The following is a 27,118-nucleotide window of genomic DNA, read 5'->3' on the forward strand; positions in this document are numbered from 1 at the left end:
GATCCCAAACAAACTGCCAGTGCAGTAAAAAGCATACTGAGATAAAATAAAAACACACATTAGATCTCTATCAGTCATGGATTGGCCTCTCCAGAGCCCAGATCTCAACAGTGTTGAAGTTGTTTGGGATCATCTTGACAAAAAACTTCACAGAGAGCTTTGAATGCCCTTCAAGAAGCCTGGAGAACTATTCCACTAGAAAACTACTTAAAACAATTAAAAGAAAGATTGCCTCAAATAGTTCAGGCTGTCTTAAAGAATAAAGGTGGTTATTACCAAATATTGACTTTCAAGCTTGTTAGAATTCAGAATTGTCCTTAAATACTGTATTTCCATGTATATTTGCACATTTCAATAATTCATTCATAATAATTTCAATCGCTGCAAATATTTCCCATTTTGCTTGAAAAAAGTAAAGAAATTACAGGTGCCTCAAGACGTTTGCACAGTTCTGTTAAATTTAAAGAATGCACTTGCTTTCTGTCTCACTCTTGATGTGTCTCTTATGTGAGTTTGGAAGCCAGTAAATTCCAACATTAAACATTTAAGCAGCAGAGAAATTTGCATTCCTTACATGGTGGCCTTCATAACAAAAGCCAAGTAAGGAGTGCATGACTCACATTCTACCCAGATAGAAATGAAGCTTGAGAATTCAGTTTGGGTGTTTTGCATTAAGTCTTTCAAACTGCCCACTACCTAAAGTTTCAAACTGTATCCATGTCAAAGTGCCTACATAATGCCTTTGCAGGCTTTTCCCTTCAATTAAATGATTTATATAACTTTTTTGTGCATTTAAAGATCTGCAAATTTGCAAAGCATGAAGTCTTAGCCAGAGGGAGTCATACTTGTGAACTCCGTGGAATTCCTTGTTTCATGCAGCTCAGGTGAGAATAAATAATCAATGATAACTTACTTCAGACATACCAATGCCAGCACCTTAAAGCATTGTACTGTATGGTACTGTATGCTGTAATAACACAATAGCATAGCAAAAACCTTTTTTTGGACTGATTCTGGGTTGAACATGCAGGTTCTGCTGACAAATGACCAGGCTTTTCAAGTGGTGGGGGAACTAACACAACATATTTTAGACTGACAATAAAAAAAAGGTTCTTTAGCAACAAATACTATAGGAAAATCACCAAATTCAAGTTATGAACTTCTAAGTATGAATAATATGGTCTTTTAAAGGGGCTGTTACTCATTCTCACACCCTCTGTCTAGCTGCCCCCTTCAATAACCTCCATCTTTTACACCACCCACATCCCTTCTCTAATCCCCCAGCAGGCCCACTCTCGTTGGGACAGGATTAGAGACCTCTCCTCTACACTTGGCTTGACTAGGCTTGGAGCTACTTCTTTGTGTGTATGTGTGTGCGTGTTTGTGTGTGCAGAGGTACACAAGAAAGAAATGGACAATGAGCAAGAGCTACAAGGAGGTAGAAGTGAATGGGACAGAAAGACACAGAGAAGCAGAGAGAAAGAAAGAGGCAGAGGTGCAGAGATATAAATCACTGGACTACAATATGTCAGACGAAGGACAAAAACATCTCCTGCAGCCCTCTGGGGCACAGACTGAAGGAGCCAAATAAGAGGGATGGAAGGATGGAGATGCAATGAGTCAGAGGAGAAGAAGTGTGGAGGATGTGTAGTGCAACATAAAATTAGCATGAAAAAGTGTAATATCTCCCACAAAAAAAGAAAAAAGGTGTCTGCGGGTTTGGGTGAGGATAGATGTGTATAGATGGATACTAGACTTTAGCGTTGTAAAGAGCTGTATTTGTCCTCATGAAATAAAGTGTACAGCAGAACAACTTTCGCCCTCTGACCCATATGTTTCAAAGGATGTTTTTACACCCACTGTGTTTAGGCCAATAAATATAAATCTAACTCTTGCTCGCACTCGGGTGCAGTCCAAAACAAGTGCATGGAAAACCTTTACAGGAGATGGTCTCGATCCGGTTCCAGAGGGGTTAGTTTGTGATGTGAATGTGATCCAACCCAACTACTAGCTAGGCATGCTTTGCATCATTGAATGTGCAGAGTACAAAAATTGTCAGTATGGGCTAGCAACTAGCTGGAAAATTCATGTAACTTCTCCATTGTCCATTAGGCTAGAACAATGACCTTCTTCCTCAATTTACTGTTACTGCTCCCACAACCAATCACATAGTTTTTAGTGACACATTTTTTTTGGGGGGGGGGGGGGTTAGTACTTTTTCTGTATGAAAAGAAAGCTACCGGTCGACAAAGTCATTGACAGATTGGGAACAGAAAACGAGCAGTAAGTCTTGCACTAAAGAGGTTTCGTCAGTGACAGCAATTACTCCATTATTTACTAAACCACTTCTCATGATGAGTGATGGAACAAGAATCAAATCAAATCAAATCACTTTTATTGTCACATCACATGTGCAGGTACATTGGTACAGCACATGTGAGTGAAATTCTTGTGTGCGAGCTTCACAAGCAACAGAGTTGTGCAAAATACAATAATGTAAACAAGCAAAATACAAGAATGGCTACATCTGAAACTAATAAATATATGTACAATATATAATAGTGTATGCATTTCTGGATGTGTATACTAAATATTTTTCTACGTGTGTGTGTGTGTGTGTGTGTGTGTGTGTGTGTACACATATTTTACAAATTAAATAGAGTAAACAATAAATAAAATATATAAAAATATACAGAGTTGAATATGTGCAAAACAGTGGCATTACTGTACAGTATGGAGTGCATAATGTTAAAGTTCCAGTAGTGAAGCTGAGGTGTCTATGAAGTGTTCAGCAGTCTGATGGCCTGATGGAAGAAGCTGTCTCTCAGTCTGCTGGTACGGGACCGGATGCTGCAGAACCTCCTTCCTGATGGAAGTAGTCTGAACAGTTTATGGCTGGGGTGACTGGAGTCCTTGATGATCCTCCCCGCTTTCCTCAGGCAGCGCTTCCTGTAGATGTCTTGGAGGGAGGGAAGCTCACCTCCAATTATCCGTTCAGAGCACCGCACTACTCGCTGGAGAGCTTTGCAGTTGTAGGCGGTGCTGTTGCCATACCAGGTGGTGATGCATCCAGTGAGGATGCTCTCAATGGCACAGTGATAGAAGGTCCTGAGGATGCGGGGGCTCATGCCGAATCTTTTCAGTCTCCTGAGAAAGAAGAGGCGCTGCTGCGCCTTCTTCACTGTTTTGTTTGTGTGTACTGACCACGTAAGATCCTCAGCCAGGTGTACGCCAAGGAACCGGAAGCTGCTCACTCTCTCCACAGCAGCGCCGTTGATGGTGATGGGGGTGTGTACTTCTCTGCACCTCCGGAAGTCCACTATCAACTCCTTTGTCTTTGCGACGTTGAGGGTGAGATGGTTGTCTTGACACCAGTGGGTCAGGGCGCTGACCTCCTCCCTGTAAGCTGTCTCATCACTGTTGGTGATAAGACCCACCACTGTAGTGTCGTCCGCAAACTTCACAATGATGTTGGAGTTGTTAGTGGCCGTGCAGTCGTAGGTGTAGAGTGAGTATAGGAGAGGGCTCAGTACACACCCCTGTGGAGCACCAGTGTTCAGTGTGATGGGGGATGAGGTGATGCTGTCCAGTCTGACCACTTGGCGTCTGTCAGACAGGAAGCTAAGGATCCAGCTGCAGAGGGAGCTGCTCAGTCCTAGATCCTGCAGTTTCCTGTCCAGCTTCGAGGGAACGATGGTATTGAATGCTGAGCTGTAATCTACAAACAGCATTCTCACATACGTGTCTCTCTTCTCCAGGTGTGACAGGGCAGTATGTAGTGTCAGGGCTATGGCATCATCAGTGGACCTGTTGTGGCGGTATGCGAACTGTAGAGGGTCCAGTGAGTCGGGTAGTGCAGAGCAGATGAAGTCCCTGACCAGCTTCTCGAAGCATTTGCTTACGATGGGGGTCAGGGCTACAGGTCGCCAGTCGTTCAATGAGGAGGTGGTGGAGGATTTGGGTACAGGGACGACGGTGGCCATTTTGAAGCAGGCTGGGACTACAGACAGAGAGAGGGAAAGGTTGAAGATGTGCGTGAACACTCCAGCCAGCTGAGCCGCGCATGACTTGAGGACGCGGCCGGGAATCCCGTCCGGACCAGTAGCTTTGCGTGCGTTCACCTTCCTGAAGCACTTCCGCACATCCTCCTCAGACACAGTGTGCGCACTGACGTCATCCGCGGTGCGCACACTGTCCGGTCTCATGGTGTTCGCTGTGTCGAATCTAGCGTAGAATAGAATAGAATATATATATATATATATATATATATATATATATATATATATATATAATATATAGAATAGAATATAACAGCTTTATGTTATCATCAAGTTAAACGTCCTTGAATTAAGTTTTTAGAAGATATTTTAGGTTCCATTGCTGACTTCACGAAGAAGCAGTTTACAGATAGAGTTTGGGGTCTATGCTCTGAGCTCATCTCCCGATGGATTATGTTACACATATAAATAAATGACAAGTAAAGATCTCTCTGGAGCCAAAAGGTGGAAAATGGGGTGGTTGAGAGGTTACAAAGTGTAGACAGGAACACTGACATGCCAGAGGGAGCGATGGTAAATTCTGCAGCTTAAATAGACAATATTGGGAAAGTGCATCTGGTATTTGACAGGAAAGTGAAGTATGTTAATATGTGTGAGACACAGTGCAGCTTGAGTTTGCCTGAACTAGCTCGCAAATCGTGTTAATGTTTGAATGCGACTAGTAGGTAAAGAGAAGAAGCAGCTGATACACTGGGTGGTTCATCAGAACAGACTGACAGTGAAGACACAGCCTGTTATCCCGAGTTGCTGAACAAACTGCGCGAGAAGATTGTCATGCTCTGGGCTTGTAATATTTCTGATATTTTAGCTCTCTCACCCTTGAACACCCTGATGCAACATAAATGTTGTTTGAGCAATAGCTTTGGTGTTTTGCAAGTGACTGTCTTACGTGTGGTTTGTATTTGTGCTGTCTAGTCTCTGAAGTCTTCAAAGTAAAGGATTATTTCCCCCCAAAAATATATATGCACATGTTTAAGCTACTCTTTGATCTTTGGCAGCATGTATTAGCAATTAAACTGACAGGGAGAGCAAAAAAAAAAATTTCTTTCTCAATTAATACTTTACATACATACATGCATGCATACATACATACATACATAAATTATACAATATATGAGGAAAACATTAGCGCATCGTTATTGTCTTAATTTTCCCCCTCATTATTCCATCATTTACATATCATTAATAACAATAGCAAATCATTTGAAATTGAGATTTACAGCTGAAGGGTAGCTGTAGAATATCTGTAATATAGGAAAAGAGCTGCTGTTGCTTTTGTCCCATTGTGACATTGCTGCTATTTACATTCTACTGAATGTCCCAAGACAGCTTTTTCCTCTAATGTCATAATGATGGAGGGCCTAGTCCCCCATTATGTCAGCACTGATTACCATTGATCTTTACCATTAGCAATAGAAGGGATGCCAGAAAATGCCTGCCGCTGCAAAGACACACTCACATAGAGTGTGTAAACTTGTCCATTTTCTTAAAATAACCTTTTTTTTAAAGGTTTTAAAGCCACCCCTTTTGAGCACTTTACAGACGGACACTATGATCTGCTCTTAACTGTAGTTTTGCAGTTAATGTAGAGCAAAAATAATCAGATCTACTCACTTCCTAATGAAACCCTTTTGAACTTGTGTATGCATATTGTATATCTATATTTGTTTATTGCCAGTAGGATATATGTATGTTGTAATGCTTCTGTTTTCCTTACTTACCAAGTGACCTACTTTAGAATTTTTTAAGTTTAACATGAGCTGATTTTATGTTATTCTGATGTTTGTTTACATGTATCACCCACATTACTTAAAGAAAGAAAGAAAGACTCCACAGGCGAGTTGAGCTGGGGTTATAAAAATGTTAATAATAGTTTGTGGTTTTAATCCTGTAAAAACCAGATAAAACACCAAGCTCTTCGTGGCAAACCTGTTCATGACAGAACGTTGAAGGATGATTGCAGTTAGTTGCTCTCGGCCTACAATTATTCTCTGGAGATGTGTAATGATATAGTTACCCAAGCCTGTGGTTTAATTACAGATCTACTAACCAATCACGAGTGGTTTTTCTTGGTGGTTTCTTTCAGAGAGTGAGCTACTTCTCTTCACATTCTAATTAGAGTCACTCACACCTGCACTGTCCTCCGACGCTCCCTTGAATTTAGAGTTCATTTTTGGACAATTTCTGTCACTAAGGAACATGTGACTTTCGTGCTGAAAACAGATGGTAACTGCCGAGAATCAGTCATATGTTCATGGGGCTGAAGGTGTTGTTTTTCATGCAGTTTATGTGCTGATTTGCCTTAATTTCTCTTTTTTCTGTCATTCTGTTTCCATTACAGACTCTCTGCGCTGTTTTCCTCCCTTTATTGCCACTCCTTTGGCTTAGTTATTGCAGCACCACTATGTTTCTGCTCTTTCTCCAACTTGCTGTCTCTACCCCCCCACCCCTTTCCCACTGTGAAGCCACATAACCTGAGTCAGCAGTATTCGCTCCCTCTTGCACTCGTGCCGATGTGTCTTATGTTGTTGGATCTATTACAGGAATTGAATCCTGCTGGTCAATAACAATCTGGGGTTATTATGTTTCAGATGATGTACAGCCTGGGCTTGTGTTGTTTTATTTAATATTTATTTCTGCAGTCTTTAAATCTGGAACTTCTTTTTTTTTTTATCTCACTGACCTGCTCTCAGTCACAACAAAAGCAGAAAACCCCCCAGTTTGCTCTTATTTGGAAATACAGAGACACACATAGCCACCAAGCCCTGTTGAGGACACAGGTGCCCCTTTTGCTGTCCAACTGTGTGTTGTAATTGGTAGCCTCCTGTTTCGCCTCACTACCCAGACGTCTGAAGTTAATTTAGTCAGTGCCGTGACAAACATAATGTTATGATCATTACCTTTTTCTTAAGTGCGTGTTTATTTATTTTTTGTAGTATGACAACAAGCACAAGGCCACTCAGTCAATTTCTCTCTCTCCCCTTCTCTAATCCAAATGTAAGATTTAACAAGATGCTATTTTTACGAAAACTAACCCAATACACTTGTACAGTAAACAAGTGTATTGGGTTTTCTTCCACTCTCTCTTTATCAGAGATGCTGGTGTCAATAAATATCCTTGTTCCACTTTCATCTTCCCGGTGTCCTTTCTGTCACTCTCTTGGTGTCGGTATCCGAGTACAGGTGAGCCCAGCAGTCAGACAGAGTGAAGTGAAGATCGATAGAGCAGTCTATACTGTACCTTCAGGGTATGATGGGCTTTAACAGTCAAGCAAATACATGAATCACAACCACCCACACATACACACTTGCCTGTATATATCCACACAGTTGCATATACAAAAATGAGCACAGAGCTTGCACCTGTTTGGTTGGAAATGAATAAAACTGCATTGAGGTATCACAATTAATTTGATAAATCCAAATTTGTAATGATGTGCTTGTTTTTTTGTCACTCTCGAAATTCATTCCAAGTCGTTCCTCTAGCATTTCCCCCTCTCTAAAAGCTCAAAACCACTCATACCAGGCTGTGGCATGCTTAGTTCAGTTCACTTTTATTTCTTTTTCATAGTTTTTTCCCCAATAAATTATATAAAATGTGCAAGGAAATACACTTTTGAAGGAGAAGTTATTTTATTCTATGTTCAATAAATGCATGATGTTTCTAAAGACTAGGAGGAATCCTGTTGAGTAAATGCAATCTCAAAATTAGTAAAAAATTGGTGATAATTGTGTTTAGCTATAACAGAAGCACATTAAACAGCAGAATGCAGATTTCCCAGTTGCGTGGCCATTATCTGCTTGCCAACTGAATGTTAATTGGTCAAGGCGGATGTTGAAATGACCCACCTGACCTTTGCCCAGCCCATGCTGCACAGTGCTACAGCTCAAAGTTCAAATTTCAACTGTCTAGACTAGCAGATTTGAACCTCAGAGGGTAGTGAGCAAAAGGCCAAAAGGTTCTCACCTCCAAAAAGGAAAATGTGCTGTTTGGAAATGGGCTGAATGTAAAAGAAGTGGAGAATTAGGAAAAGAATATACAAAAAATGTAAGGAACAAAATGATAAAAAGGTTAGAATTGAACTAAAAGGGATTTTTAATCTCATTTTTTCTGTATATGCCATAACCTATGATCAGTGGCAGTAACTTCTGGATAGTCAGTGCTCATAATAATACATAAAAAAACCAGGTGTCATTAAAGTTTAGCTGTGAATCAGTGAAAAGTTGTCCACATGTGTAGATTATAATGTAGAACTGACCATTTTTGTGAAGAACTGAATCTGCACCAAACAAACCTGCAAGGTTGAACTTGGACTACTTTGAACTGACTATGTGTTGTTTTTCCATGGATTTCAAAAAGTCTTTGGAGGTGCTTTATCGCTCAATAAAAATATTATATGAAAACTGGGAAAAAAACCGCAGAAACATCTTGATGCTAGAATGAATTTCACACAGAAGAGCGATCAACAAAGCTCAGCAAGCTGATGTCAGATGCTGGTGAAAAATTGCACAAAACACCTGAAAAAATGCTTAAGGCTGTTATGCTATAGCCAGGGGATGTTTTCCATAGAAATATACTAAATGGATTTGAATTAAAAAAAATGATGGGTGTAATACATGTTGAAAAATGTATTTCACCTGTATTTAGATTGTATTGTAATGTACTGACTGTGTTAAGAGTTTTAAATGTCTGCTTACAAGATATGAAAAATGTTTCTTGTGTTTGTGCATTTTTCCACAACAGTGATTCTCTGATGATTTTTGGATACTGCAGCTTTTGCATTTCGGAACTTGCATTTAGGAATACTTTTACTGTGCAAGTAGATTGCAACATCTGTCACTGGACGGGTGGATAATACAGCTCAAATAACAAGAAGCAGATTCAACCGCTGAAATAATCTATGCAGATCATTATTTTTAACCTCATATCTCGTAGTCTATTAATCTAGGCTTGATTGGTTTTGCTGCTGTGGCGCCGCTTGTCCATCCCTGGATAAGTGGAGCATGAGAGTCTTCATGAGAGAAGGAGGCAGGGAGAGATGTTTGTGGTATCATGTCAGTGTATTAACAGTGGTGCCTTGGAGCAAGATTAGGTCTTGACTCTGATCTTCATCTGTAAGCACTGAGATTTGCTTTGAAGTGGGCCAGTTTACTTTGCATCAAGTACTTTATTGTTGTCACTAAATAAACTTACAGGCATTTCTCTGTGTGTGCTCAGAAGCTGGTTTATGTGAGCACATTTAGTTGAAGCGATTGCATTAAATATTAAATGAAATATTATTAGCTAGCACACAGACATGCAGAGTTGTTTTGAAAATGTATTTATTGAATCGATAGCATTATTGATTTGTTTTCCCAACCCACATTCTGTTAAGTATGTGGATGTCGGTGGGTTGTTGAGTGATAGGCTATGAAGAGCAAAACAGACAAAAAAAACAGTCTCTTATAATCAACCAAATGGCCGTAGTTCAAAGGATAATGAAAGGTGAATGGGTGGAAGCAAAGAGAGGAACACTACAGCCACACATAGGCAGGGGGGTTTACTCTAGTAATAATGACAGCAGAAATCCAAGGCATGTGACAAAATATCTGTAGGTAGTAGGATGAACTTTGATGCTGGTGCTCTTTTTAATTTACAGTATTTATGTCCAATTTTCTTGTGGAAAAATATAGAAATGAATAAAAAGAGAAAAAATAGTCCATGAACTGCCAAAGAAACAGGTCAAGATTGATGTAATAGCACTCTGCTAGGTAGAACCTGGCCTATAGGGAGCTAAGCTGCATTGACTACAATCAGACTCCAGTCTTATGTAATCACACTCTACAATGACACTGACAAAACAACATGGTTTGGGGATGGGGTTGGGGTTGGGGGGGGGATGAACCTACTTTCTGTTTTATTTTGAAGTCACCCACCTTGCCGTATTGCAGTTAGCTTTCCCTCTACTGTCCTTTGTTAAGATTCTTTCCAATTTTCAGCATCACCTGTAGTCAGTCAATAATAGAATGCGAGATAGAAGTGAAATAAAATCAGCAGCAGAAAGAAAGTGCAGGACTGAGCAGGAAAACTATATATATGAAAGAAATACCTCTCAGAAAAGTCCCCGTAAGCTGGAGGTATTTATGGATGATATAGATCTTGGCTCAGGAGAGCAAAGCTTTGTCAACAAGAACTACAACAGGGACCTGATATGTCCTCTTGCTCTTCAGTCTGTATTCTTCCTCTACATTTATCCCTCCTTTTTACTCTTTACAGCTCTGTCTTCTTGGTTTTCCTTGCATTGCCTGCACTTTGTGTATATAAACAATCTGACTGAGTATATTATGTTTCCATGCATTTTTTTTAAGTGTGTTGCTTTCTCACACAATTTTTCATCTGCTTCTGTAAATGCATTTACATAACAAACCACCTGCTTTATCAAGTTTTATTTGATGAGCTTTGTTGTTGACACGACCTTCCACGTGTCCATATGCATGTTTGTGCATGACATGAAAGCTGCTAAGGACACACAGGTCTTAAAAAACAAGGCTTCCTTTCATACATAGCAATCTCAAGTAAGTCAACCAACTGTTTAGTAATAGTATTTGTTTTTTGTTTCTTTTTTGTCAGTGCGTCTGTAATCAGCCCTCTTCCGTCAGCCATTTTTCATCCCTCAACAATAAAATAAAGGCTCTAGTTCAACATACAACAGCTTCACAGCTTGTGAGTGACAGCTTCACATATTTCCAAAGACTTACTGTATCCATAGCTGAGATGAAGCTTACAGTTGCTGAAATGCTATCAGGCAATTTATCAAACTGACACTATCACCTTCACTCTGTTTTTCCTTTAAGTAGGGAGCTGAAAATACCTTTCTTTAAAAGTGCCTGAATGGGGTAACAACTGTTTTCTTCAATATGGTCCCCTATTTAAGGTACTCGTTTCCCCCACCTCCGCTTCTCCTCTGGGTTGAGCTTGTCCAGAGTTCTTTTGTGCTTCAAAACTCTGCAACAAGGAAAAGAAAAGACTGTGATTTCCGAGGATCTTATTTAGTATGACTCATAGCTTTATCTCCAACCACTTGCACACAAACCCATCTGAGTCAGTACACACACACACACAGGCTGGATTCACAAGGGATGATTGCCACTCTCGCAGAAATCAGAAAGCCATTCAAATAGAGACCTGCTGACTCAGCTCGTATGTGGTGCACTAAGTATTGGCAAATTTTGTGTGCACGTGCGCGTGCATGTTTGTGTGTGTATGCGTGTGAGAAAGAAAGAGAAGAGGAAGTAAAATAAGCCCACAACATAAAAATGAACAACCAAGAGTGAGGGGGAAAGCTGTAAAGATGGGGAAACAAAAGTGTTGCAAAGCTGGACGAAGAAAATATTTTTCTGTTTATCGTAGATTAAGGTCCAGTGCAGCTGTCATTTTAATAGTCCTGTGTTGTCAGTCAGTGTGAGATATATGAATATTCCAGTTCCACTCAACTGCTAGGTATGGCAACCGAAACACTGACTCATGAACACATCCAAGAAAAATCTGTTTTTTTGACTCGAGCAGCAGCTGGATTATTGTCTCTGGTGTAGTGTCCTTCTGTAACCTTTGCAAGTCTTCATTTTGTGATACTTCAACACGTTTGTCTTTGTTTGCTACAGTTTTCGTCTCATATTCCCCAGCGTCTATCCCCTCCATCGCCTTTTCTTCTACTACTTCTTCCCTCTAATGTTTTTTTTTTTTTTACATTTTTCTTTGTTCTTACTAATTATTTGCTCCAGCAACTGTGTGTGTGTGTGTGTGTGTGTGTGTGTGTGTGTGTGTGTGTGTGTGTATTTGTGTTCATATAAATGTCAGCATCTGAAAGAGCAGCTGCTGAGTTAAATGCTAATTTGAGCAAGTGTTTTACACTGGCGTGATGACAACACATACTCTTGGCATGTGTAGGTGTGTTATACATAACTACATAAAGCATACTGCAGAGTTTTAAAGGGATGAAAGAAATAGATGGAAAACTGAATGTTTGAAACTCTTTGACTGAACTGCATTGTTTTTATCAGCTTTGCTGAACGCTCTGGCCTGAGGTTGAAAATGAGAAAGCAGAGGGAAGGGAAGAGTAAAGGAGAAAAAGATGAATGAACACACTTGAGTCCGAAATTTGAGAGATTTGCCAGCTGTTCAGTAACTTGAGGTTTCATTTTCTCTTTTCTGCATTTCTTTCTGTGAAGGGTGGAACAACTTGTCAAAATGTTTTCACTGCATAATGACACGTGCACCCCTAGGATCACCAAAGAAAGCGCTGCTGAGGACATTGTGTATATATTCATTTTGATACCTTGGCTTTCTTTTGCAATGCAATGCGGGATGATGCATATCCTTTGGGAGGTGAATCACCACTCAAATTACAGAAATTACTTTGCTGTTGGAAGGTTTCTGTCAGTTCTGTGCTATTAAATACACTAACAACAGCCAAATGGACATACTTTCAAATAATACTGTTCAACTATTACTGTCCACTCAAAACGCTTTACATTACAAGCCACATTCAGCCTCATTGTTTACTAACAGTAACAGTAACAATCAAACCCAATTTACCTCCTGAGCCAGGTTGACAGGGCTCTTATTTACAGCTGTGGAAAAGGACATCCCAAAGAGTATTACTCAAAAGCTGTCCTTGGTTTGCACCAAACAGTCTATTGTCACAGTAGCAAGACAACTCACTGGAAATCTGTAGTTTGTTGATCTTTTTGGACAACAAAGGCTTTTTTCCCTGGCATGCAGGTCAATATTACAGCCTTCTGATTGAAAGCTTACGCTTTAGCAGCAACACTTTCAGCAGTTACCTGCAGATTCTATTATGACATTTTTGGGTACCTAGAGAATTACTGTTGCATTTCACAATGTTCTCTTAGCCTGAATTTTCTGGGGTAACAAATTGCTGGTTTGATGTTTACACTAGTTGTCACAGAGGTTTTCTTTTATGCAGTGAAATTGTTTAGTTAAAAAAAAATCTAAGCAAAACAAAAAAAAACATTGCCAATCTGATAGGCATCCAAAGCCCTCTCCCCAAGAAATTCCTTAAAAAAAATTCTTAGAAATTCCCAGTTTGACACTCATAATACAAAGGCCTAAGAGAACACCAGACTCCTGATGTCAGAGGTTTAAATAAAATAGATTCTATTTGTCATTTCCTGTGGACGTTCTCACCATCGCCACCAAGTCTAAAACTCTTAATTCAGATGTTGTGGTTTGTGTTAAATTTACAGGTGTATATAAGTGACCAATGTCAATTTGATGTAGTCGATGAACAAACATTTTTCCATATTATTCCATATTATTATTGATGTGTGCCTTTTGCTTTGACTTTAATTACCAATCAGTGTATTTTCTCATTTATCATATGCTGTACTTTATATAATGTACTTTAGTTTCTCATAAACCACTACTCACTGAGGAACTAGTGAAAGTAGAAGTGGTAGCGGCAAGATGAAATGAATTTTTTATTGAAAGAGCAGAGTTTTTAATAACTATAAAGAAGTCAAATCTGTTAAGGGTCCACTGCATAGTGCCTGGTGTGTCTCAGTGTGAGCACAGAGAAGTACATTGAAATTTAGTGAATAGCTATCATCAGTAGTCCAATTTAAGCTCTGATTGTTGAGTCAGCGGGGAAGAATTACCACAGTACATGCTTTGTGGGAGTGGGAGGGTGAGGAATAGACCAGACAGAGGCAATGCTTTGTTTAGAGGTACAATGGCACATCAGTTTATATTGTGGGAATAAAGTGGTGAGGGAAAAGAAAAAATGGAAAGAGAGAGAAAGCAGCGTAAGTGCTGGATGGTTGACTGAATAAAAAACAAGTGAGACCTGCGCTTCTGTTGGGAGAATGTAGAGCTACTTTAAAGATTAAGACAGAGGTACAGATGCTCAGTGTAGAGGGGCAATTGAAGTCCTTGTCCTGCATCTGAGTGTCTCTATTTTGGGGGCAAGAAATTACTTTTTGTCGATGGCCAGATGTAGACCAAACAGTAAGATTGTGAATGTAAATACCAGGCACTGTGGATCCACCCAACAGAATGCACCCTGTCACAAAAACTACTCGGAGGTGGCCTGAAAAAAACAACAAAAGGTCCAAGGCTTTGTCCTCCAAACTCCCCAGATCCCAATTTGATCGAGCATCCTTGAGATGTGGCTGAACAAGCCTGGTCTACAGAGGCCTCGTTTCACGGCGAATCTGTTCGTTCTCTGAAAGCCAAGGCAAACTACCCACTCGGTTTCAATCTAATATAGCACACCTGTCAGCAGTTTTTCAACAGTGTCATTTTTCTAACTCATATAACAATGAGGCAATTGACAAATTTGTAATGATGAATATTATTCCTCGCAAAAAGCGCACATGACCACACCCTCGCCCTCCCTCCCAGCTGGATGCCTGTCCCTGAAGGAAACAAACATATTGTTTCAGCTTAGCTCAGTGTTATCATCTGTAATTTTCTACCACTTAGGGTTGCACTTGTTGCATCTCTCAGTTTGTCTGTCTGTCATAACTCATAGTTCTGTTTGGCTCAGTATGCTGTATAAGAAATAATGTCTACCAGAGAGACTAATCCTGCTTTGGCTTTGATTTGCCTAACAGGGACAAACAATATTCTACTTTCCCCTCTCTCTGCTTCCAAATGTTTACTGATTGCAGGCTTAATTGAACTTTTGGCAAAATATGGACTTTGGCAAAAGCAGGGATACATACACAGAAACACATCAAAAACCACCCGGTCCCTAAAGAAGAATATTTATATCACAGTAGAGCTGGGCGATAGAACGATAACGATATGTATCGCGATATAACTTTTACTCGATAGAGAAATTAAGCTATCGCGATAGACCTCGCCACTCTTGTCATCTTAAAAAAAAAAAAAAAAAAGAAGGTCAGCCAATCCAAATTAAGTAGCGCAGAGCCGAACCAATCACAGCCGCAGCGTCACGTCGTGTGACTTGTTACGTACAGCACAAGTGCCAAGCCGCACGTGTGTTTGTTTGGGAAGCAGCCAGCGGGTAATGGAGCCAGCGCGTAATGGAGGAAATGAGTGTGCCGACTAGAAAAATCAACCGAGCGTGACCGAAGAGAAAACAGATGATGGTTCCAACGCCGGAGAGATTGTCGAACGGAAGAGCCATAGAAGTTCCGTAGTGTGAAGGTATTTCGGCTATTTCAAGTCTGACAAAAACAGAGTAGCGTGCACTGTAAATTGTGCCGAAAACAAGTCTGGAAATACAATAAACTGGTGCATGCGTCACACTGCGCCACGTTATTGTTTCGGTGAAATGAATTTCTACAATACTGTTACTGTTAATTCTACTCTCTGCAGTGTTTAAATGCTTACATATACACACAGTTACTGTCCCTCCACACATACGACTCTGTTCTGCTTCTATGCCCCAGCTTTGTTTACTTTTTCCCACCGAGGCTTCTAGACTTCTGATTGGCCAACATTTCTGCACGGTTAGGAATCTAGCGCCACCTGCTGCTTTGGCATGTTCATAGCAGCGTTTTCCTTCATTTCTGCCTTTATGTGTGGACGGGATTATTTTTTAAAACGAAAACGGAAAATCTCCGTTTTCAAAAATACCCGTGTACGTGTGGACGTAGCCTCAGTCTCTGACTGGAAGCGCTAATTCGTCATTCGGCTTTTGTCAGACTAAAGTAACTGTTAAAAGTGTTTGAAAAGCTCAGCTATACAACAAGGAGAGATTGAGAATTTCCTTTTAGTTCTCAGTTTATTTGATATTGACAAAGGTTAGTCAGTTTTGTCTGTTCTTCTGTAAAACAAACTAAGATTTATTTTTAGAATTAATATTTTGTTTCTAAGTGGAATTGACAATTTAGTCTGTTTTGTTTGTTCTATTTTGAAACTTAAATGCTTTAGCGGCTGCCTTTTGTGTAGTTTGCAATATTTGCCTTTATTTATCTGAAAAAGTCTCATGTTCCTTAAGTACATCTACCCTGTTGAACTTATTATGAGAAATAAATATTTAAATCAAAACAAGCTGCTGATTATTTCACATTTTACTTGTGAGCAACGGCACATTTAAATCTTACAAATATAGTTATTTGGCTTATATCGTGATAGATATCGTTATCGCCTGAAATGAAAAAAACATATCGTGATATGAAAAAATCTCATATCGCCCAGCTCTATATCACAGTGATAATTCATGTGGCTGTGTGTTTGTGGCTTGCGATGGCTGTGTGGATATAAACTTATTGGCCTACATTAAACATCTGTGGCCCAGCTCTGGGCATGGATGCAGGATCACTGTGGTGTCTTATATGGTGGAGGCTTGGGGCTTGTTCCAATGCATTCCTTTGCTATTATACTGGGATATTGGGATTTCTGAAGTTTGGAGTTCATGGTTGTCACTGTTGAGTTATTCTTGAGTAGTTCTTACAAGTGGAACTCCACTTGGAACTACGAAGGGAAGGCAATGCCATCAGGGAACATGTTTCCATGCAAAAACATTAGATGAGCGGCACTTGTCAAAGTCTTTTCCCTGTGAATGACTGAACCCAAGATTTCCCATTCCCATATCATTCCAGTCTAATGAGATAATAATTCTCTTCGCAGGTAATTTGCCAGTGACATTGATCTTTGAATATGAATATTCCCATGGACTGTGATATTCACAATTTATTAATAAAATCCAGAGATCCCCCAAAAAATGTTTTACTTTAAAATATATTTTTTAGCTACTTTCAGCTGTTCCCTTATTCACAAGTGACTGCCGCAGCAGGTATCTCCACATGTGTGATTTAGCTGATTTCTTACAACAGATGCCCTTCTCGACATACTCCCAAAGGGGTTTGTTTCTCCTTCTGGGAATGAATGGGGATCTTTTACTTGTTGGGTGAATGTGTAAACCAGTACACCATGAAGCCACTTTTAAAATATTGTTTCAAATTGGCTTGAACATCTGAACAGAAAAAAATATTTTTTTAGAAATGTTCTATCAAATGAAAACATATCTCTGTAGAAAAAAATGAATACATAAATTTACAGAGGCTATGAATATGAAAACCTTTAGGTTCATACAGGTCATAGAAAGTATTAAATTAAATGAAAATGGTTGTTGCAAGCAGTAACCAAAATATTTTGTAAAAGTATGTCCAGTTATCTCTTTAATGCCTCTCTGCAGTTGAATAGGGAGAGAAAGTAATTAATTATTTTTAAGGGTCACGTGGTATAAAAACTGCAAGGATAGCATTTATGGAATGACTGGTTCAACTGGGAGCAGGACTTCTACTATCTTTAAAAAATGTAAATCTCCAATAGATTTTATCAGGGCACTATGTCTGTCTCTTGTAACCAACAACAAACATGGACGATCATTCTTTTATGCAGTTAATAAGCAGACAGCATCCCAACAAAATGACCTGTTGAGGTGTGTCATTCTCACCAGAAGCCTTTCTTGCCATATCAGACCTCACTGCCTGATAGTTTCCTATCTCAATGTATTTTTTTTCTTTCTTTGAATTTTTTTCCTCATTTTCTCCAAGCATTTAACTTCACTCTCATTACAAACCTCATGGGATTGACAGTTTTTATGAGGCGGGTCAAAGGTGGTTAGCAGCTTTTATCACAAGACCAAAGGCTGTTTGGTGTTTGCAGTTTTGCTAATGTGGCTTTTTTTTAGATAAATGCTGTCTTTGAAAGATGGATTAACTTCAAGCTATAAAAGGAAAAAAAACATAATTCCCAGTTGAATAGCCACAAAAAATACAAAAAAGTCTTGCTTACTTATTTCATAGTCATGTAAATACTGGATCTGTCAGGGTTTCTGGGTCTTTGACCCAGTATTCTTAGTTCATGTTCACTGTTTATATTCTGTCTGCTTCACCTCCTGTTTTATTGTGTTAGCCTTGGTCCATGTGCATTATGTTCCGTCCTCTTCCCGTTTATCATTAGGTCATTATGTTCAGCTGTGTACTCACCAGGTTCTAATCTCTCATCACTCAGCCTGTGTATTTATGTCCCTCAGTTCAACCAGTCCAATGTCGTGTCATTGATGTTATTGTGATGTTGTTCTCGCCGCTGTTAGGTTGTCCTCTGTTCAGTTCCGTCAGGTCAGCCGGTCAGTTGTCAGTCAGTCTTTCATTCATCCATTCAGTCAGTCGTCCAGCCGGCCAGCCGTTTCCTACTTCTGTTCTGTTTGTTCACTCCGTTGACAATAAAACACCAATCTTCACCTACCTGTGAGTCCAGCGTTTGGGTCCTCCTTCTTTCGTCCACGACCTCATCCTGACAGAATGACACGACCCGTGCCACGAAGACACGATGTGGACCCAGCGGACTCGGACCTCTTCGAGCGGCAGGACGCAGCGCTCTCCATTTGGGCGGAGAAGCTCAGGTGGAAACAGCGGCTCTTCTCAGAGAGGGAGCACGTCTTCGAGGGGACTCGTCTGGCTCTGGGCGGGCCTCGGAGACGCCGCGGTCCTCCACCTGCTGCCTCACCTGCAGCGGAGCATTCGCCGCGGAGAGTGGGCGTCACAGGCCAAGCTTCGGCCGCTCGCTCTCCCGCTGCTCCGCTCCTCGCTCGCCCGCCAGCCGTTCTACTCACCGGACCTTCAACCTCGCCATGGCACAGCGGCTCCGCCTACCACCTCGGCTCAATGGAGGCTCCCGTGCCAGAGGCTCATCTGTTTACCCCGCCCGCTTCCTCTACCCGGAGAAAGCGGCACACACGCCACCGTAACATGGACTATTTCCAGCCACTCCCGGCGGTGAGTCCCAGTGACTGTTTGCCACCTTCCTCAGTTGACTCTTCACATAAGATAAATAATAGACGCCTCTCCGATTCATGGGGAACGTCCCTCTTGGACGACAATGTGGACTGGGTAGACTTTTTCTGCTCTGTTTCCCCAAAGACAGCTCAGTTAAAGACTGTAAATAGCGGTGGCAGGAAGACCAGAACACTCCCCAATAAACCTGTCAGTATCACTCACCCAGTCGTTATTTCCACACCCATTATTCAGCCATTTCCCACCAGCATGGGGGCCCAGCCTACGCCCACACCAGTGCCAGCCCCCAGGAGGAGGGCAGCTGTGACCCGGTCTGCCTCCACACCTGCTTCTGTTTCTCAGGTGGGGGTGACTGGTGTCCAGCCACCTTCCGTGCCCGTCCCAGCGCCCAGGTTGAGGGCAACCAGAACCCAGCTTGACCCCCCTGGAGGCTTGGAAGAGCTAACCGGTCCACCTGCCACTTCACCTCTTCATCCACCTCCTGATCCAGCTTTTCATGCCCTCGCACTATCACTGGTTAGGCTAGCTGAGGTGTCCCCTGCTCAGGCCCCAGCTTTATTAGCCCAGGCTGCACTGTTGTCCCCTTCACTAGCTCACTCTTTAGCTCAGCCATTAGCCTCACCGGCCTCTGTTTATCCATCAGTCTCCTTAGTCCAATCAGTTCACTCACCTGCTGTTCAGCTTCCAGTCCAGTCAGGTCCCTCACCTGCTGTTCAGCTTTCCCTCCAGTCAGTTCACTCACCTCTAGTCCAGTCTCCTGCTGCCCTCCAGTCAGTTCACTCACCTCCTGTAGCTCAGTCTCCTCCTGTCCTCCAGTCACCTCCTGTAGCTCAGTCTCCTCCTGTCCTCCAGTCACCTCCTGTAGCTCAGTCTCCTCCTGTCCTCCAGTCACCTCCTGTAGCTCAGTCCCCTCCTGTCCTCCAGTCACCTCCTGTAGCTCAGTCCCCTGTCCAGTCAGTCCAGTCTGCTCCTGTCCCCCAGTCGCCTCCTGTTCCCCAGTCGCCTGTCCACCATCCTGTTCGGTTCCCAGACCTGCAGCCACAGCACCCAGAGCCAGCTGTGAGCTCTCCTGCTTCTCAGCCAGGGGTTTCCGCACCCGCTGGCCTGGCCTGTCTCCAGCCAGAGGCTTCAGCTTCGCCTAGTCAGGCCTCTGCCTCAGCTGCACCCACGCCCGGCCCGGCCTCTGCCTCAGCTGCACCCACGCCCGGCCCGGCCTCTGCCTCAGCTGCACCCACGCCCGGCCCGGCCTCTGCCTCAGCTGCACCCACGCCCGGCCCGGCCTCTGCCTCAGCTGCACCCACGCCCGGCCCGGCCTCTGCCTCAGCTGCACCTACGCCCGGCCCGGCCTCTGCCTCAGCTGCACCCACGCCCGGCCCGGCCTCTGCATCGCCTTCAACGTCGCCCGGTCTGGCGTCGGCCTCTGCTTCTGCTCCGCCTGGTCCGGCTCCAGCCTCAGAGCCTTCGTCCTCGTCTGGCCCAGCCTCAGAGCCTTCAGCCTCAGAGCCTTCAGCCTCAGAGCCTTCAGCCTCGCCTGGCCCAGCCTCCGTGCCTTCAGCCTCGCCTGGCCCAGCCTCGTTTGGGTCTGGAGCTAAACGGCCATTTTCTAGACCGCTGGCTAGGCCACTGGCCGGGCGCCATCGCCATCGTGGGCGGCCCACAGACCCTCTTCGCCTGAGTGGCCGCCGTCGCCTTCCGCACGGTCGGCCCCCGGACCGGCGCTGTCATCGTCGCCGTTGCCGTCCGCACGGTCGGCCTCCCGAACTGTGTCCACGTCGCCGCCGTTGCCGTCCGCACGGTCGGCCCCCTGAACTGTCTCGTCTCGACCGCCGCAGCCGCCCACCGGACCGGCTCAGTGGTCACTGCTGCCTTCCACGTGGCCGCCCTCCTGAACTGTCTCTGTGTGGACTCACATGCTGTTCTTGTACTTACTATTGTGTTGCTCTAGACTTGTTGGCCTATATGGTGATACTGCAGTCTGCAAACAATTTGTTCTTGATACCAAACCAAGATGCAGAAAGCCTGCAGTGTGACCAAGTTGCTCTGCTGCCATTGCTTCCCCTCTTTATTCTGATTGGGTTTGGGGCACTGGGAGTTTATCAGTGTTCAGGAATAATACCACAGTGCATTAGAGACAGATCCCTTTTCAAGGCAATTAAATTTAAGTGTTTTGAAAGTTTTGACAAATTGAAGAACAATCTCAACCCCCCACAAAAATAGCTACAATAGGGGACACAGTTTGGTATTTTTAATATGAATAAGAGAAAGAAAGAGACTCTGTGATACAATAAAAGCAAATTAACATTTCCCAATTTGGCTCAGTGCAGCATTTTACAGTTATGCCAACAGGCTATAACAGTGATCAAAATGCAGAGTCAAACAGACCTGTTGAGGAAATCTATGAAACAAAATCTGCAGCATCTTAGGGATTGAGATTTGTTAGTGTGTGTCTCAGTGTGTGTAGTTCAGGTAGCTTTCACTCTAATTCTCTTCTTTCTCCATAACCTGTTAGTCCACATAGCCCACTTTCCACTGGCAATTATCTGCTGAAAAAAGACATCACTCTTATCCCTGGTTTCTGATCTGTCTCACCTTTTTCTTCCCATTTTTGTTTGGAATATTTTCAACTCTCTGTTCATTCATTATAATTTAGGCTCACTGGAGCTCCGTGTTGAAACTGAGCCAATTCTACATTTATGCTGTCTACTCAAGTCCAGCCTCTTACTCCTCCTCCTACAACTTCATTTGCTTCTTCAGTTTCCCTGTCATGTGTTGTCTAATAATAAGCTTGTCCTTTTACTCATTCTGTTTGCTCATCTCACACTTGCCTAGGCCTTCTTGATGACTTTAGACTTCCTACTGGGGCCCGCTGAGATGCCCTCCCACAGAGTGCTATGCTAGAATCTGCTCCACACTTGCAGTGTGTGCCAAAATGTTTTTCAAAAACATTTTTTTTGCACGATTTTTTCATCTCATTATTTGATTGCAAATATTCTTCTTTTCTGACGCCTTTCCTGCTTTGCTTCTTGCTTTTTTGATTTACCCCACGTTTTCCCTTTCTCCAGCCATCTGATAAGCATCATTTATCAACATGATTCCCATCTCACTTAGATTGATTATTGTTAAGAGAACTTCTACATGGTGAACCTTATCTTGTGATCCCTGAAAGGTGATGACGTCTAGCAATGTCAGATATGTTGATACAGGTAGTGCAAGCTCTCAGTGAAAAGTCAAGGTGAAGAAGAGAGTGTCCACCTCATATGTGATTGTGTCTAAGCCTGGTAATTTGAATGTGAATGTGAATCTATTTGGGAATATTTTAGCTGCAGTATAATCCATGTACTGCTGTTACTGTCTTCATTTATAATGTTTTTATGAAAAAACATACCTATAGAAGCCACAGAAGTCTAGAACAAGCAATTATAAATAACCTTCAGAGGGGTGAATGAATAGATAAACAGATTAGCTCATGCGCTCTCATTCACTCGTTTGCTCACTCGTTATTGCACACATAAACACAATCATACGTGCTGCTACACAAAATGACTGTCACCAATGAGTAATGAAAGACCTTTTCTCAAATGTCACCAATTAGATTCCGTTTCGACATAAAGATGGGACTAATATTGAAATTCAAAATTTCAGTAAACATCTTAAATGGAATTTAAATGGTCTTTAAGTACCAAAGCTTTTATATATTTTTATAACTGACATCTAAATTCTGTAGAGGCAGGTTAATGCATTTAGATTCTGCTACACTACTGCTACACTACGGTCAAGGACGGCTACAAGGCACAATCCCGCCCCCCGTTTGGCAAATCTGATCACGCCGCCATCTTCCTCATGCCAAAATACAAACAAAGGCTGAAACAGGAAGTTCCGGTTCAGAGGAAGGTCGCGCGCTGGACGGATCAATCGGTGGCCGCGTTACAGGACGCACTCGATGACGCAGACTGGGGCATGTTCAGAAACAGCTCCGACGATGACGTCAACGTGTTTACGGAAGCGGTTGTGGGATTCATCGGGAAACTAGCGGATGATACCGTGGAGACAAAGACTATCACAACGTTTCCCAACCAGAAGCCGTGGGTGGATAAAACCATCCGCGACGCTCTGAGATCCCGCACCGCTGCCTACAACACGGGACTCATGACGGGGGACATGGACCCGTACAAAGCCGCGTCATATAACGTGCGGAGGGCGGTGAAAGAGGCGAAGCAGCGCTACGGGAGGAAACTAGAGTCACAACTCCAACAGAGTGACTCTAGGAGCCTGTGGCGGGGACTAAGGACAATAACGGACTATAAAACACCAACAACCGGTATGACGAACGCGGCCGTGACTCTGGCAGACGAGCTGAACACTTTCTATGCTCGCTTCGAGGCTGCAGCTAAGGTCTCCAACAATGCTAGTGTTAGCGGCGCTAACGGCTGCAGACAGGAAGATACTGCCAGCACCGGAAACGTGCTCGTCATCTCCGAGCATGAAGTAAGGAGAGCCTTCAAGAGAGTGAACACCAGGAAAGCAGCAGGACCAGACGGCATCCCAGGTCGTATCCTAAGAGACTGCGCATACCAGCTAGCTCCTGTGTTCACTGAGATATTCAACATCTCTTTATCTCAGTCAGTGATCCCCACATGCTTCAAAGAGTCCATCATTGTTCCTGTCCCGAAGAAACCCCACCCTGCTTCTCTCAATGACTATCGCCCTGTAGCCCTCACCTCAGTAGTGATGAAGTGCTTTGAACGCCTGGTCAGAGACTTCATCATTTCTTCACTACCAGACACACTGGACCCACTACAGTTCGCTTACCGTCCAAATCGTTCCACAGACGATGCCATCTCTCATCTCCTCCACACATCACTCACTCACTTGGACACTAGAAGGGGGAATTATGTTAAAATGCTCTTCATAGACTACAGCTCTGCATTTAATACCATAATTCCCTCCACACTCACCACCAAGCTGGAGCATCTGGGACTCAGCTCATCTATGTGTCAGTGGATCTCCAACTTCCTAACTGGCAGACCACAGGCAGTAAGGATGGGCGGACATGTCTCAGCCTCCACCACTCTCAGCACTGGAGCCCCCCAGGGGTGTGTTCTGAGCCCCCTGCTGTACTCTTTGTACACATATGACTGTGTGGCCACTACCAGCTCCACCACCATCATCAAGTTTGCTGACAACACCGTCGTGGTGGGCCTGATCTCTGATAACAACGAGACGGCCTACCTGAAGGAGATTAGGAATCTGGAGAACTGGTGCCAGAGGAACAACCTCCTTCTAAACGTCAGTAAGACAAAGGAGCTGATAGTGGACTTCAGCACTAAGCAGGAGAGGAACTACCAGACCCCCGTCATCAACGAGTGCCCAGTGGAGAGAGTGGACAGCTTCAAATACCTCGGAGTTCACATCACGCAGGACCTGTCATGGTCCTGTCACATCAACACCGTGGTGAAAAAGGCCCGACAGCGTTTCTACCACCTCAGACGCTTGAGAGACTTCCAACTGCCCTCCAAGGTGCTCAGGAACTTTTACTCGTGCACCATAGAGAGCATCCTGGCGGGAAACATCTTAACCTGGTTCGGGAACAGCACCATGCAGGACAGACGAGCTCTACAGAGGGTTGTGCGGTCAGCTGAGCGCACCATCCGCTCCGAGCTCCCTGACCTGCACTCAATCTACAGCAGGCGGTGCTGGACTAAGGCCAGGAAGATCGTGAAGGACCTCAGCCATCCCAACAACAGACTGTTCTCTCTGTTGAGGTCAGGAAAGCGATTCCGCTCCCTGAAGACCAACACAGAGAGACTGAGGAGGAGCTTCTTCCCGCAGGCGATACGGTCTCTCAATCACACCACCACACAGTACTGACCCACACATATGGTTCTTACACACACACTGGACTTTCTGGACATTGTTTTTGCACAACACTGGTCACTATATTCTTCATTTCCAGTTAATACTTGTACAGCTGCTGTTATTGTGTATATATTTATTTAGATTTAGATTTCTTCATACATTCTTATATAGTTCTATATTGTGTATTGTGTATTTTGTTGTACAGTTATTTTATTTTCAACTTTAATTTATATATTTTATCTTATTCTTCCCAGTTAAATTTACCCTTCATTCTAATTTGTGTTGTACAGTTATTTCATTTTTAACCTTAATTTATATTTTATTCCTTCCTAGTTAAATTTACCCTTTTTAATTTTTCATATTTATTTCCTATCTTATTCATAGCCTTTCCTTTTTTGTTTTCTTTAGGTCACGAGCAGTTGTCCAAGCATTTCACTACATATCGTACTATGTATGACTGTGTACGTGACAAATAAAATTTGAATTTGAATTTGAATTTGATTCAAGAGCCGGTTTAATTAGTGTTAACATCACAATACAGCTGAAACGCTATCCTTTTTGTTAGGCTCTTTTTTCTTTTTTTCTTTTTTTTTAGCACCGCTTGGCAGTTCTGATTGAAATGGAAGAAAATAACATTCGCCGAGACAGCAGAAATATTACGGTAGCGCTAATTTGCTACGAATGAATGATGATATCTCAATATGGATTTTTCCACTACCTCGTTGAATATGTGCTTAAAAGAATTACAGCAATATTAGAAAGGTGGAACTAGGAAAGGCTCTGGTGAACATATACAGGGCAGAATGCAATAACCTTGTCGAAATAGTCTGTTTAATATTCTAACTTTGTTAGAAAATCTGTAAACCAGATTTTACATAAGGCCTCAGTCACTTTAAAATGAGGTCCTTGTGTGAACAGATGATAGTGGTTGGGGAGTGGTTTTGTTGTCTGGTCAGCCAGTTGAGCAGACAGCACTCTCCATCACATTTGATCATATTTGGTGACAACTGCACAGGTCACCTGGTGTCTGAGTCTAACTTGGACTGACTGGAATCACTGTCAAACGAATTGGCAAAGGCTTACAGTTAATCTCCATATAATTTGTGAAAAGACAGACTGCCAACATGTTGTAAATCAGAGTCAATCTGACAGTCAATCTGACAGTCAATCTTGTCTGTGCCATCAAATACTGACTCTACCCAGTTACTAAGGTTTGTGGCAGGCAGTTTACTGTAAATGGTGCTAAATTTAACACTTAACAGCATGTATTTTTTTGAATCTGTGTGATAACTGGGACTAGGAGTGTTTATTTATTTGGAATGAGATGGGGAAGTGTTATCAGAATGAATGTGTAATTGACACAGCTGGATGGCTCAAAGCTGTGTGTACAGTGTCAACACTTTGACTCTGTCCTGTTGCTCTTTACTCTTCACTTTAAGTGTTTACAGCCAAACCCCACATTTTCCTGCTCCACTATAATACTGTGATTTTATTGAAACAGAGTAGAAAAGAACTGAACTTGTCTGACTGACAGAGTTGTGACTTATGTGTGGATTCTGCGGGGCATGCAGTAGTAAGTCTGCCCCTGGCTAAAATACAGCATGTCTCATATGCAAAATAATTTCTGCTTAAACTTGTTCATGGATACATGCGAAGAAATACTAGCGCTAATCACTTTTAACGTACAGTTAGATAAAAAAAATCACATGTAAATTCTCAGCAAAGATCCTTTTCGATAAACCTTAAAATCCATGTGTACAGTCAGGAGACAAAGGAAGTCTTCACAAGCCTTATACACTGATTGATTTGACTGACTGAAACATATTGCAGAGCACATCCAGTAATCTTTCATTTGTCTCTGTGTGGTTTCGGTTGGCATGACGGTCTCCACATGCAGTGGTCTGTCAGTACACACCTCTGTGCAGTCTGTGCCATTAATTGGCACCTTAGCCAAGTTTGTGTGTAGTCCCTGAATTTTACCGCATAGTAGTTGATAGTTGGGAACAAAAATAGAGAATATAGGCTATGTATTTTTGTGCATACAACTATTGAACTATTTTTTTAGGTCAAATATTCTTTTGCAGAACACTCTCACTGTGAATATACAGTTGTGATTTGTTGTCACAGACTCGACATCTGAGTTGTTCATCTGAAGGTAATGCATTATTTGACCCTGTAATTGTTTGTGTGTGCTCTGTTTTGCTGTCTCTGCTCAGAAGTTTTCAGCTCCAGGCCACAGTAGAATAAGACAATGTTACCCTGAGGGTTTGTCTTGCCTACTTCATTAGTTTGCCTGGCTTCATGCTGGCACTGTCATGCCAAACACACAAACAACTTCTCCAGTCCAGCTGAACCAGCTCATGATTAATGGCCCAATGTATCTTTAATCATGCTGTCAAATTGAGCTGAGTCATTCCAACCCTGACAATAAT

The 27,118-nt window shown here is 42.5% G+C and overlaps 1 protein-coding gene across 2 annotated transcripts in view; it reads left to right on the forward strand.

Annotated features, from left to right (window-relative positions):
- Positions 1–27,118, forward strand: part of cntnap2a (contactin associated protein 2a) — a 409,058-nt gene that overhangs the window by 37,831 nt on the left and 344,109 nt on the right. The window lies entirely within an intron of this gene.

This window comes from Aulonocara sp. 'chitande type north' Nkhata Bay, linkage group LG9 (genome assembly GCF_057382095.1).
Source record: "Aulonocara sp. 'chitande type north' Nkhata Bay isolate Kocher_YH1m ecotype deep benthic linkage group LG9, A_spYH_male_GT1.1, whole genome shotgun sequence".
Lineage (NCBI taxonomy): Eukaryota > Metazoa > Chordata > Actinopteri > Cichliformes > Cichlidae > Aulonocara > Aulonocara sp. 'chitande type north' Nkhata Bay.